General features: G+C 36.1%; 1 pseudogene across 1 annotated transcript; it reads right to left on the reverse strand.

The window, feature by feature from the left end:
* Positions 1-1,651: 1,651 nt before the first annotated feature.
* LOC143870011 (VIN3-like protein 2) lies at positions 1,652-8,058 on the reverse strand (annotated as a pseudogene). The gene is made up of 4 exons (XR_013244919.1): positions 7,948-8,058; positions 6,342-7,002; positions 2,150-2,446; positions 1,652-2,043 (listed from the first exon to the last, which is right to left on the reverse strand). The product of XR_013244919.1 is annotated as a VIN3-like protein 2 (transcript).
* Positions 8,059-9,475: the final 1,417 nt, after the last annotated feature.

Genomic DNA, 9,475 nt, shown 5'->3' on the forward strand with positions numbered 1-9,475 from the left:
TAACATTTCATTTTCCTGCTTTTCGTTTCAATGACGACTCTCTCTCTCTCTCTCCCGGCCCCCTCCTCTTCCCTTCTTAAACCCTTAAACCCTAATTGTGTTCAATATAAATATGACCTAGGTATTGGTGAAAAAATCCTCCACTCCTATTTATATAAGAGAGAGAAATATCCTTCGACTATCTTTCGAATGTCTCTCCAATTATTGGATTAATCATCGAAATGAGGTAAAGGTCTCTAAGTGTTTCTTAGTTCCTTTTTCCATTGGCACTAAGTATCGAGACGAAATTTGGTGTGACATACTACCTATCGATGCATCTCATTTATCAAATGATGTATATGCGCACATAAATTATTGGCATGGAACCATATGATGTATATGCATATTATGTAATGAACATGCTTTCTAGTAAAATTGTTTAGGTTATATAGTTCTTTGAAGCAGGAGATAACTTACCCACCCACCTTTGTAATATAATTGCTCGTGGGGACTGGTAAACCATGAGTACTTTGGTGGCTGATTACTTTACATTATTAACAATATTAGTGGATGGATTGGAAGAACCCAAAAATGGATAGGTCCCACCAAGAATTTTATCAAATGATCTCACCTACTAGTAAATGTTAATTTTTCAATGCCCTCCAAATGGACAGTTTAAATTAAAAAAAACAGTGAAGGTAAAAGTAATAGTATACATTTAATGGCGTAATTCTTTTTAAATAAAATAAATATAATTAAATGGCTTTCTCAAACAAATTTAATCCATAACATAAGTTGACTTGATCCCTCAAAAGATAGTATGCATGCCAAATGGAATTTAGTAACACCTAGTTCGTGAATATATTAACCGATCTAGAATTACATCTTGACGTGTATGTCATATAACATGTATCGTAGAGTTATACCTACAGGTATATGTTTATTCTTATTATCATGAGAGAAGCTCATCGTGTAGATAGAAAGGTGAGTTCATGCATCGAATTTCTAGTCAGAGGTCTTGATTGTGATCGGATAGTCATGGTGCTTACTATGCTGCCTATCCAATAGCAATGTCAAGTATTTAATCGAAGATTCACAAATTATTTTGTAAATATATTTAATCATAAACATGAATATTTTCATTAGAATTTTGGGCGTTTTTTTCATTTAGGCACTATTTTGAGAAGCTAAATGATTTAGGCACGAACTCAACTTGTAACATGTGCTTTAGCCAGCTGTTCAACGTGGTTTAAAGCTTTTTGGGAATTGTAACAACAGGTTAAGCATATTGAGCAAGGTGAGTTCATGCATATTATCAAAATATGGTTGTGCTGATATCATTTCGTTTGATAAATGACTTTGAGTACAGAACTGCTGGACTCAAAATTAGATGCCGCTATGGGGTAAATTTTCTAGTCATTTTATCCTCTGATTGAGTTCGATGTGATGGAATGACAATTTTTCCCCAAAACTAGCTTTTGCATGAGATGAGACACATAGCCCATGTAAAGAAATGTTATTCAATTTTCATGTAAGCGATTCCATAAATGTATGGCTGAAAACAAATGAAGATCATACCAACAAGAGTGAAATGGCAATTTTATCCCTACAAGAACTAGAATGCTTTACCTTCGGCCCGTCTTTTATACCAGCGGCATCTCCATGTCGCTGAGGATGAGATCAAAGACCATGCCAACGGCACAAAGATTGATGGTCGCCTTCTCCACCAACTCGATTTCCACACACAGGCTGGTTTAAGAGCATGTTCTGAATCTTGCATTTAACCCTATTTTCATCCACGATGAGGGCGCAGTTAGCTTGTTCTTCAGCTCAAACCCTGTCTCGAAGAGGAAGCACCAAGATCTGATACCAAAAATCGTGTGTTTGGTATGAGCAAAGTACAGGTTGGTTCTGCTGGATAGTCAGTAGTATCAGCTTTTTGATGCCATACGGTGTAACCTGCAACCTCTCCTGATATTGCATCTTCTGAGCCCAAAACCACAATAACAGAAATCGAAGACGCATCTTCGAAGCTGATAATGGTGGGAGACATCAAACTGGCATCTGCAAATGTTAAGCACTCAAAATGACTTCTTGATACTGTCCATGTTTGCCTTACGAGCAAGCAAAATATACTATCATGTTATAGGGATTTCCAAGCAATCCATACCCTGCATCTTAGAATCAGGGAACACTTTCAAAACACAAGAAAGTATAGAGTCTAGCGTCTCCAATGCAAAATCACACAGCTTCTGAACCTCTGTACCAGATGAGTGCCTGTTGACAATGCCACATGCCAAAGATCCAACTTCTGCCTCAAGCTTCTTTGCTGCTTCATCCACAATCTCATGTAGCTTTTGGTATTTCTTGGTTCCACTGAGAAGTATGCGGCTTAGAGAGACCCGATAACACAGTACATCAACTCATCTAGCATCCTTCGCTATTATTAGCTGTTGCCTCCAGCATCGTACCTGCATCAAACGAGAAAGGGTTTGACTTGAAAGCAGAGTTTTAGTTAGCCTTTCAACCATTGTTTGTAAACTCGCACTAGGACAATAACTTACCCAATGTAAACGGAGTCAACTAGGACGAATTAATCATTAACTCAGATGAAGAGGGGAAAGGGTGTTTAAACAGTGATCTACATCTTGTATTACAGTTGCTAACTTCTCATAAAAACAACATACGAAACGAAAAAAGATCAGGATAAGGTAGGGACATCATTTTCTGTCCGAGAATTTTCAAGCGACTAAAAGTTGAGATTTTGATGCTTCAAGTAGTAACAATCCAAAGTTAGGAGCCAGAAATGCAATTAAGTAGGTTCAAAGGTACGAAGCTTACAAAGTCTAGTAAACGCCAAAGAAAAAAGTTTGAAGATTAACATCACCAGTAGGTTTTGTTTAAATTTTGCTTACAATATAGAGCAAGGCCTCCCAGCCCTTTAACAGTGAACAAGACTGATGCCCTGTAACATATAAAATTTACCCAAAAAGCAATACATTATTCTCGTACAATGGGAATCCTGCCGGGATTGTCACACAAAGGAAAAAAAGAGCTTGTTCATGGTTCAAAGTTGAAACAAGGTCTTGAGGAATTAAACAAAACCACAGAAACATAATAAAAGGTAACAAATACTATATCAAATCCTCTACGCCAATAAAAGCAAACAATATCAACCATGTGACAGGTCTTTTGCGAGATTTAGGTGAAACATCATCACATGATTGCAGGAAGAATTGGTAAACAGGCATGTACCTCAGCTCTTTTGCCCTCACATAAACAATAACTAAACATGTCTTTTCCATGTGCAGGTATCCATTGATTCCATTTCTCGTAAGAAACCAACGTAACTGTTACTTTATCCTGGTTAACCATAAAAGTACAGATAATCCTAAACTGAATGCTTTTCGCTTCTCACCCAACCTCAGGATGTTCCTTGGAAACATGTTAACAAGGATAAACAAAAATAATCATTCACAAAAACTGACAGTACGACCGAATGAAACTGTTAGTATAGTCGAGTGCCGATATTGTAATTGCAATTGGTTAATAACAGGATGTAACGAAGAACCTCAAGTAAAACCAAGTGACTTTTTCAAGTAATTGATTGTGATATGTGTACTTGTAAGGAAAAAAATCCCTTTCCTCAAAATAGAAAACTGGCAAAATCCAAACTAACCAGGTTACACTGCACACTTAATAGATGCCTGAGCAGAAATATAACTTTTATCTATGATTAGTGGACACAGACACAGGTGTTGCGTGTTGACACGGACACGAAGTGTCGAACACGGCAAACCCCCAAAATTTGGAAATGGGGACACTTCTAAAATAGAAAGTATATATGATACCACAACAAATATTAGTCAAAGAAGAGCTTAAAAGAGTTTATAATAAAAGAATAGTTAATATTAAAAGAGGTAAACACAATATGCAAAAATAAAACAGAATGTCACACTTGACTCAACACAAAAACATGTCCACACACCCACAATAACTTATACTAGTACAGTTGAAAGTGTCCGAAGGAGTGTTGACGCAGGTGGAGATGCGTGTCATGTCGGACATGGAAGGATACGTGTGTCAGCAATAAATTCAAAGTGTCAACTAAATCATAGCCTTTTTTCAAAGGGTAAATGACAGATATACTAATCAAATCAAGGAAAATCTACAAAGCGGCCGAGGTGAACCCCAAGGCTAAATCAAAAGGAGAAGAACAAAAAAAAAAGTGCCCGAGAAAAATCACTCCTTGAAGCATTAGAAGCTTGCCTTATGATACCCAAAATACAAACATGGATATGGACATGGCCGCAGGAATGGAGATATGACTCCATATTTTCCAAAATATCTGACCCAAATACAGATATAGGTATTCTATACAATGACATAGGATATAAGACACGTATAAATTAGATGGAATTAATAAAAAATTCAAAAAAACATTTATAAGATACATACTCGAAATTATAACTGCAAATATGTGACAGTAATAAGAGAAAACATGATAATTATAAAAAAAAGAGTGACATGCGTTTGAAACATGAAATTTATTTTCACATACTCTAAATCACTCAGGAACAAAAAAGTTATAGATTATAAGATACAAATCACTATTTCTAATTACATAATAAATAAATATCTAATTTACTCAAGCTTTTGGAATGAAAACAAAATGGATATTTAACATGTTTCCTAGCAGTACTAGCACTCAATTCATGTAAAACATGAGTATAGCTCCCCCATTTACAAGTGTAAGGGTAATAGAGTTTTCAAGTAGAAATTTTCTTCCGTTGCATTAATAATTATTAACAGGAGAAAAAGCTTGTAATAAGTATGAAATACCTAGAATCATTCAAAAAAAGGTATGAAATACCTAGAATTATGGAACTAATAAAGATGTCATATAGATTACACATAGGCATCAAATATTACGTGTAGAAACAAATATTAGAAATTCAAAACGTTACATATCACATGTATTAAAGCATAAGAAAAATCCTTCTTGTATACAAGTAGTTATGAAGAAAAAAAACTGCAGAATTCCAAAACACCACATTGTCAAAATTTGCAACTTTAAGGCATAATGACACAATTTGAAAGTTAATAGATATAATAATGTATAATGATAGAATTTGTTAGACACCATATTACATAACATCTTTGTTTTATCTCTTCATAATTCAGTTATGTGAACAACTTTGAGACATAGCCGCCCAATCAGTAATAACCATCAACAGAAAGACATGTTTCCCCAGTTTTTTAACAACAATGTTCTCATTATGGGAAGTGTTGCCTTGGCAAATCCAAATTTCGAGATGATAAAATCAAATTCAATTCTCAGCGTGGTTCTTGAGGAACCCAATAGAGAGGAAAGTACCTATGATTTAGCCGGCACTTGGAATTTATAGTTGACACATGTGTCCTGCCGTGTCTGACACAACACGCATGTCCACACATGTCGACACTCCTTTGGACACTTTTAAATTGTATTGCTAGGTGTGTCGGTTAATTTGGGTGTCTGGACACATATTTGTGTAATAATCAATAATTTTATGTGTACGTTCGTGTCACAATTTCTATATTTTTAGATGTTGCCATGGAAGACAACTCATATCCATGTTGAAACTCGACTCACGAATCCATATCGACAAACTATGATTTTATATACTTTCTATTTTAGACGTATTAATGTTTCAAAATTTTGGTGGTTTTCCGTGTCCGACACTCTGTGCCAGTGTCGACACGTGACACTCTTGTCCGTGTCCACAAATCATAGGAGGAAACAGGTTACTGTGCCTGGCAATGAAAAGGTCCTCAACATATTGGCACAAACTCCTCATTGGAAACCAACAAAATGCCAGAAGAGCTAGCCTCATTCATTCATCCTTCCATCCCAAGTGTTTTACATCGAATCCCACAGTAAAATAGATATATAAAAGCCTTTTCAACTTCCATAGTCCAAACAATGTGCATCGAAGCCTTAACCAACATATGGTACGCAGCCTAAGGCTGCCCGCTCTGCACCATTTCTCTGGCAGCTTCAAACACTCGAAACAACCACAATCACAAGAATCAGATATTCATATTTGAGAATCTTTAATAGCCTCTAGATAGGCCAACATTTTTATGCTGGGAGGGCACATAAAGTTCTAGGTCTATTCTAATTGATATTAGTAGAAAAAAAGATGTTAAATAGCATGCCTATGCCAAGATTCACACACACACACACACACACACACACACACACACACACACAACATGACGATAGGGTCTTTATATTGAAGAAAATCCCAAACCCCAACAATAAAGTAAAGCTTAATAACACAATTATAAAAAGAAATAAGCATGTAGGCAGTTTTACCCAAGCAAGTGATTCACTTTCTCACAAGATACGCAATAAAAGCACCAATCCAATCTTGTATATTGTCCATTTTCAGCAATGCCAGCTCTTTCATGCTTAATAGCACACTCAATACGGCAAGATATGCCACATGAATTGCCCTGATTAGGAGGGTTGGAGTTGCAAACCATCCAAAGACTGGGATCCTTGTTATCATCATATTTGTAGCATATACAACACGAGCATCTCTCGCAAAACTCATCTTGTTTTCGTACAATTGCCCTACAAGCTAAGTTTTTGCAGTGCATTAAATTGCCATTGTCAACTGGAAAATGGTTGGTTACAATGGCCACTCGTGATGGGTGATCCATCTTCCTATGTCTTTGGGAAGAGATTTGGGTGTTTCCTGGGGAAGGGTGTGACCTGAAGTGTTTGTTGTCAATGTTTTTTTAGATTTCTTCTCAGATACAATTTTTAAAAGATGCTCTATCATTTTAGACTTTGTTAAGCCAGCTTCCTCTCTTTTCCCATCTCTGCACAGACGATCTACAAAAGCTCCCGCCGACTCCATGACTGTACCATTTCAGGGGCTCCCTGTGACCGTTTTCGTACTTCATACAGAAGTTCTCTCTTTCCCTCCATCATTTGGATGGATCAAGCACAAATGCTGGAGTAACAGAATCCTACATTAGTTGATGAGCAAGGAATAGATAGCAAGATAAAGACTTCAGGCTCAAGATATTAGCCTGACATAAAAGTTATACAAGGACAGCTTCAACAAGAAGTCAAACAGAACCAGAGCACAGTATTCAAGTTATTAAGCAAGTTGGGGATGACAAAAAGAAAGGTGAAAACATGCAAACGCTCATATATTTCACTAAAAATGTGACCCAATCATCAATCCTATATTTACTGTTATGATTTAGCTGACACTTTGAATTTATTGCTGACACATGTGTTGTGTTGTGTCCGACACGACACGCGTGTCCACACGTGTCAACACTCCTTTGGTCACTTTTAAATGTACTCTTCTTTACCGTGTCAATTGTGGCATTATGTTTTATTATTGAATATAGAGTTTATCTCTTTTATTATTAACTCTTCTTTTATTATAAACTCTTCTTTAACTAATATTTGTTGTTATATCCCCTCCCCTAAACCAAAAAATGTAAACAAACTCTTATTCCAATACCATATTTATTGTATCATATTGGTCTCCCTTTCTCGTATATATATATATATATATATATATATATATATATATATATATATATATATATATATATATATATATAGAGAGAGAGAGAGAGAGAGAGAGAGAGAGAGAGAGAGAGAGAGAGAGAGAGAGATGGTTTGAATCATTAATTGGATTGATTCTCTGGTTTGATTGAACATGCTTATCTGGAACGGTCTCGAGGAGTTAAGTGTGCATATAGATCATCATATGTGTGTGACTTTTAGGCTATTGTCATCAATAGTAAAACCCAAATGGATCAATGATCCATATCATGTTGAAGAAACTGTGATGGGCTAACCAAAAGTGTATGATTACTGCGTGTAATTCCCACAATTATGGTTATTAGGAATCTCTTAAGATGCCAGTAAAAATTATTTGCTTATGGTCTTACCTGCAAGTAGTTTTCAGTTAAATATGATTGTTTCATTGTTTGCAAATAATGGCTATAAGTGGTTTTAGCAATGCCATATTTAATGGCCTCTTTGGAAGCCAAAGAAGCCATAATGTCCTATTTAGAAATGAGAAATTATATGGTGGCCGAGCGTGAAGTCCTGTGTGGGTAGTACGTGAAAAGTACCACCCTTGATTTTGATCCAACCGCAGCCTATTAAAAAAGTGGGCTGCTGTTGGAACAAATATCAAGGGCGGTACCGCCCACACGCGGAACTTCACACTCGGTCACCATATAAATACTCTTTAGAAATAAGATTAAACCAAAAGAAACTTATGTTAGTATATCAAATCTAGTAAAATTGGTTCTAGGGTGTTAAGTTGTTGTAGATTAGGCAATAAAGCATTTAGGTATTAGATTAGGATTATCTTTCATAAGCTTTTCCTTCTATGCTTATCTTTGAATGACATAACTCAGGGACATATTTCAGTAAATCGTAATTGTCTAAGATTAATAGAAATTTATCATTTTTCATCTTATTTGTTTTTAAGAATAAAATTTTGTAGCATCTAAAGAGGCCCTAAGGCCATGTTTGGCAGCAATGAATGTTTTTCCGTGGAATATTGGTTTATCAATTGGAGAGAGAGAGAGAGAGAGAGAGAGAGAGAGAGAGAGAGAGAGAGAGAGAGAGAGAGAAAGTCGCTGAAGATAGGGAAAATAAGAAATTCTACTCAAAAGTGAGTTCTTGTTTTCCTTATTCTACACCCCCTTAGGATCTCCCCAATCATACCCTCTCAATTCTCTCTTTCTCCTACTCTCTTTGCCCCCTTTTCAACAGTTGGTAAGCTAATATTCCATAAAAAAACAAATTCATGTTTGCCAAACATGGGCTAAGGGTCACTTTTGGATCTCCATCAGAGTTATTTGCAGAAAATGTTATCTGCAAATGGTCTTGAAGTTAAATATGATTATTTGAAAATAATGACTCTAAGCATTGGAAATGACATATACTTAATGGCTTCATAAGAGGCCTCAATATCTAATATTTTACAAATAAGATTAGATTAAAATAAGGCCACGTTTGGATACCAACAAGATTTAGATTTGGATTTAGTTAATATTTTGAACTGGATCATAACCTTAGATTTCCAAATCAGCTACAACAGTGCAAACAATTCCGATTTTCAAATCTTTTCTGCGAGACATTATTTGGAAATCAATATTTGTGGCAACTTCCTTCACCATCGCTGCTCCTCGACGTTGCTCCGGCAGCAGTGAGACATCCCTCCCTCCCTCCCTCCCTCCCTCCCTCTCTCTCTTTCTCTCTCTCTCTCTCTCTCTCTCTCTCTCTCTCTCTCTCTCTCTCTCTCTCTCTTAAAACATGATCATGAAGATGATTGATGTGTTTTGTATCCAAAACTCAAATCCAAATCAAAATACAAATGCAGGTGGTATCCAAACGAGCCCTAAGCTTATTTGCAAATACGAAACTGGATTCCAAAGATGCTTACGATCTACCCGATATTTT

The sequence above is a fragment of the Tasmannia lanceolata genome, unplaced genomic scaffold (assembly GCF_043159265.1).
Source record: "Tasmannia lanceolata isolate RefF3 unplaced genomic scaffold, GAP_Taslan_0.1 ptg000003l, whole genome shotgun sequence".
NCBI lineage: Eukaryota > Viridiplantae > Streptophyta > Magnoliopsida > Canellales > Winteraceae > Tasmannia > Tasmannia lanceolata.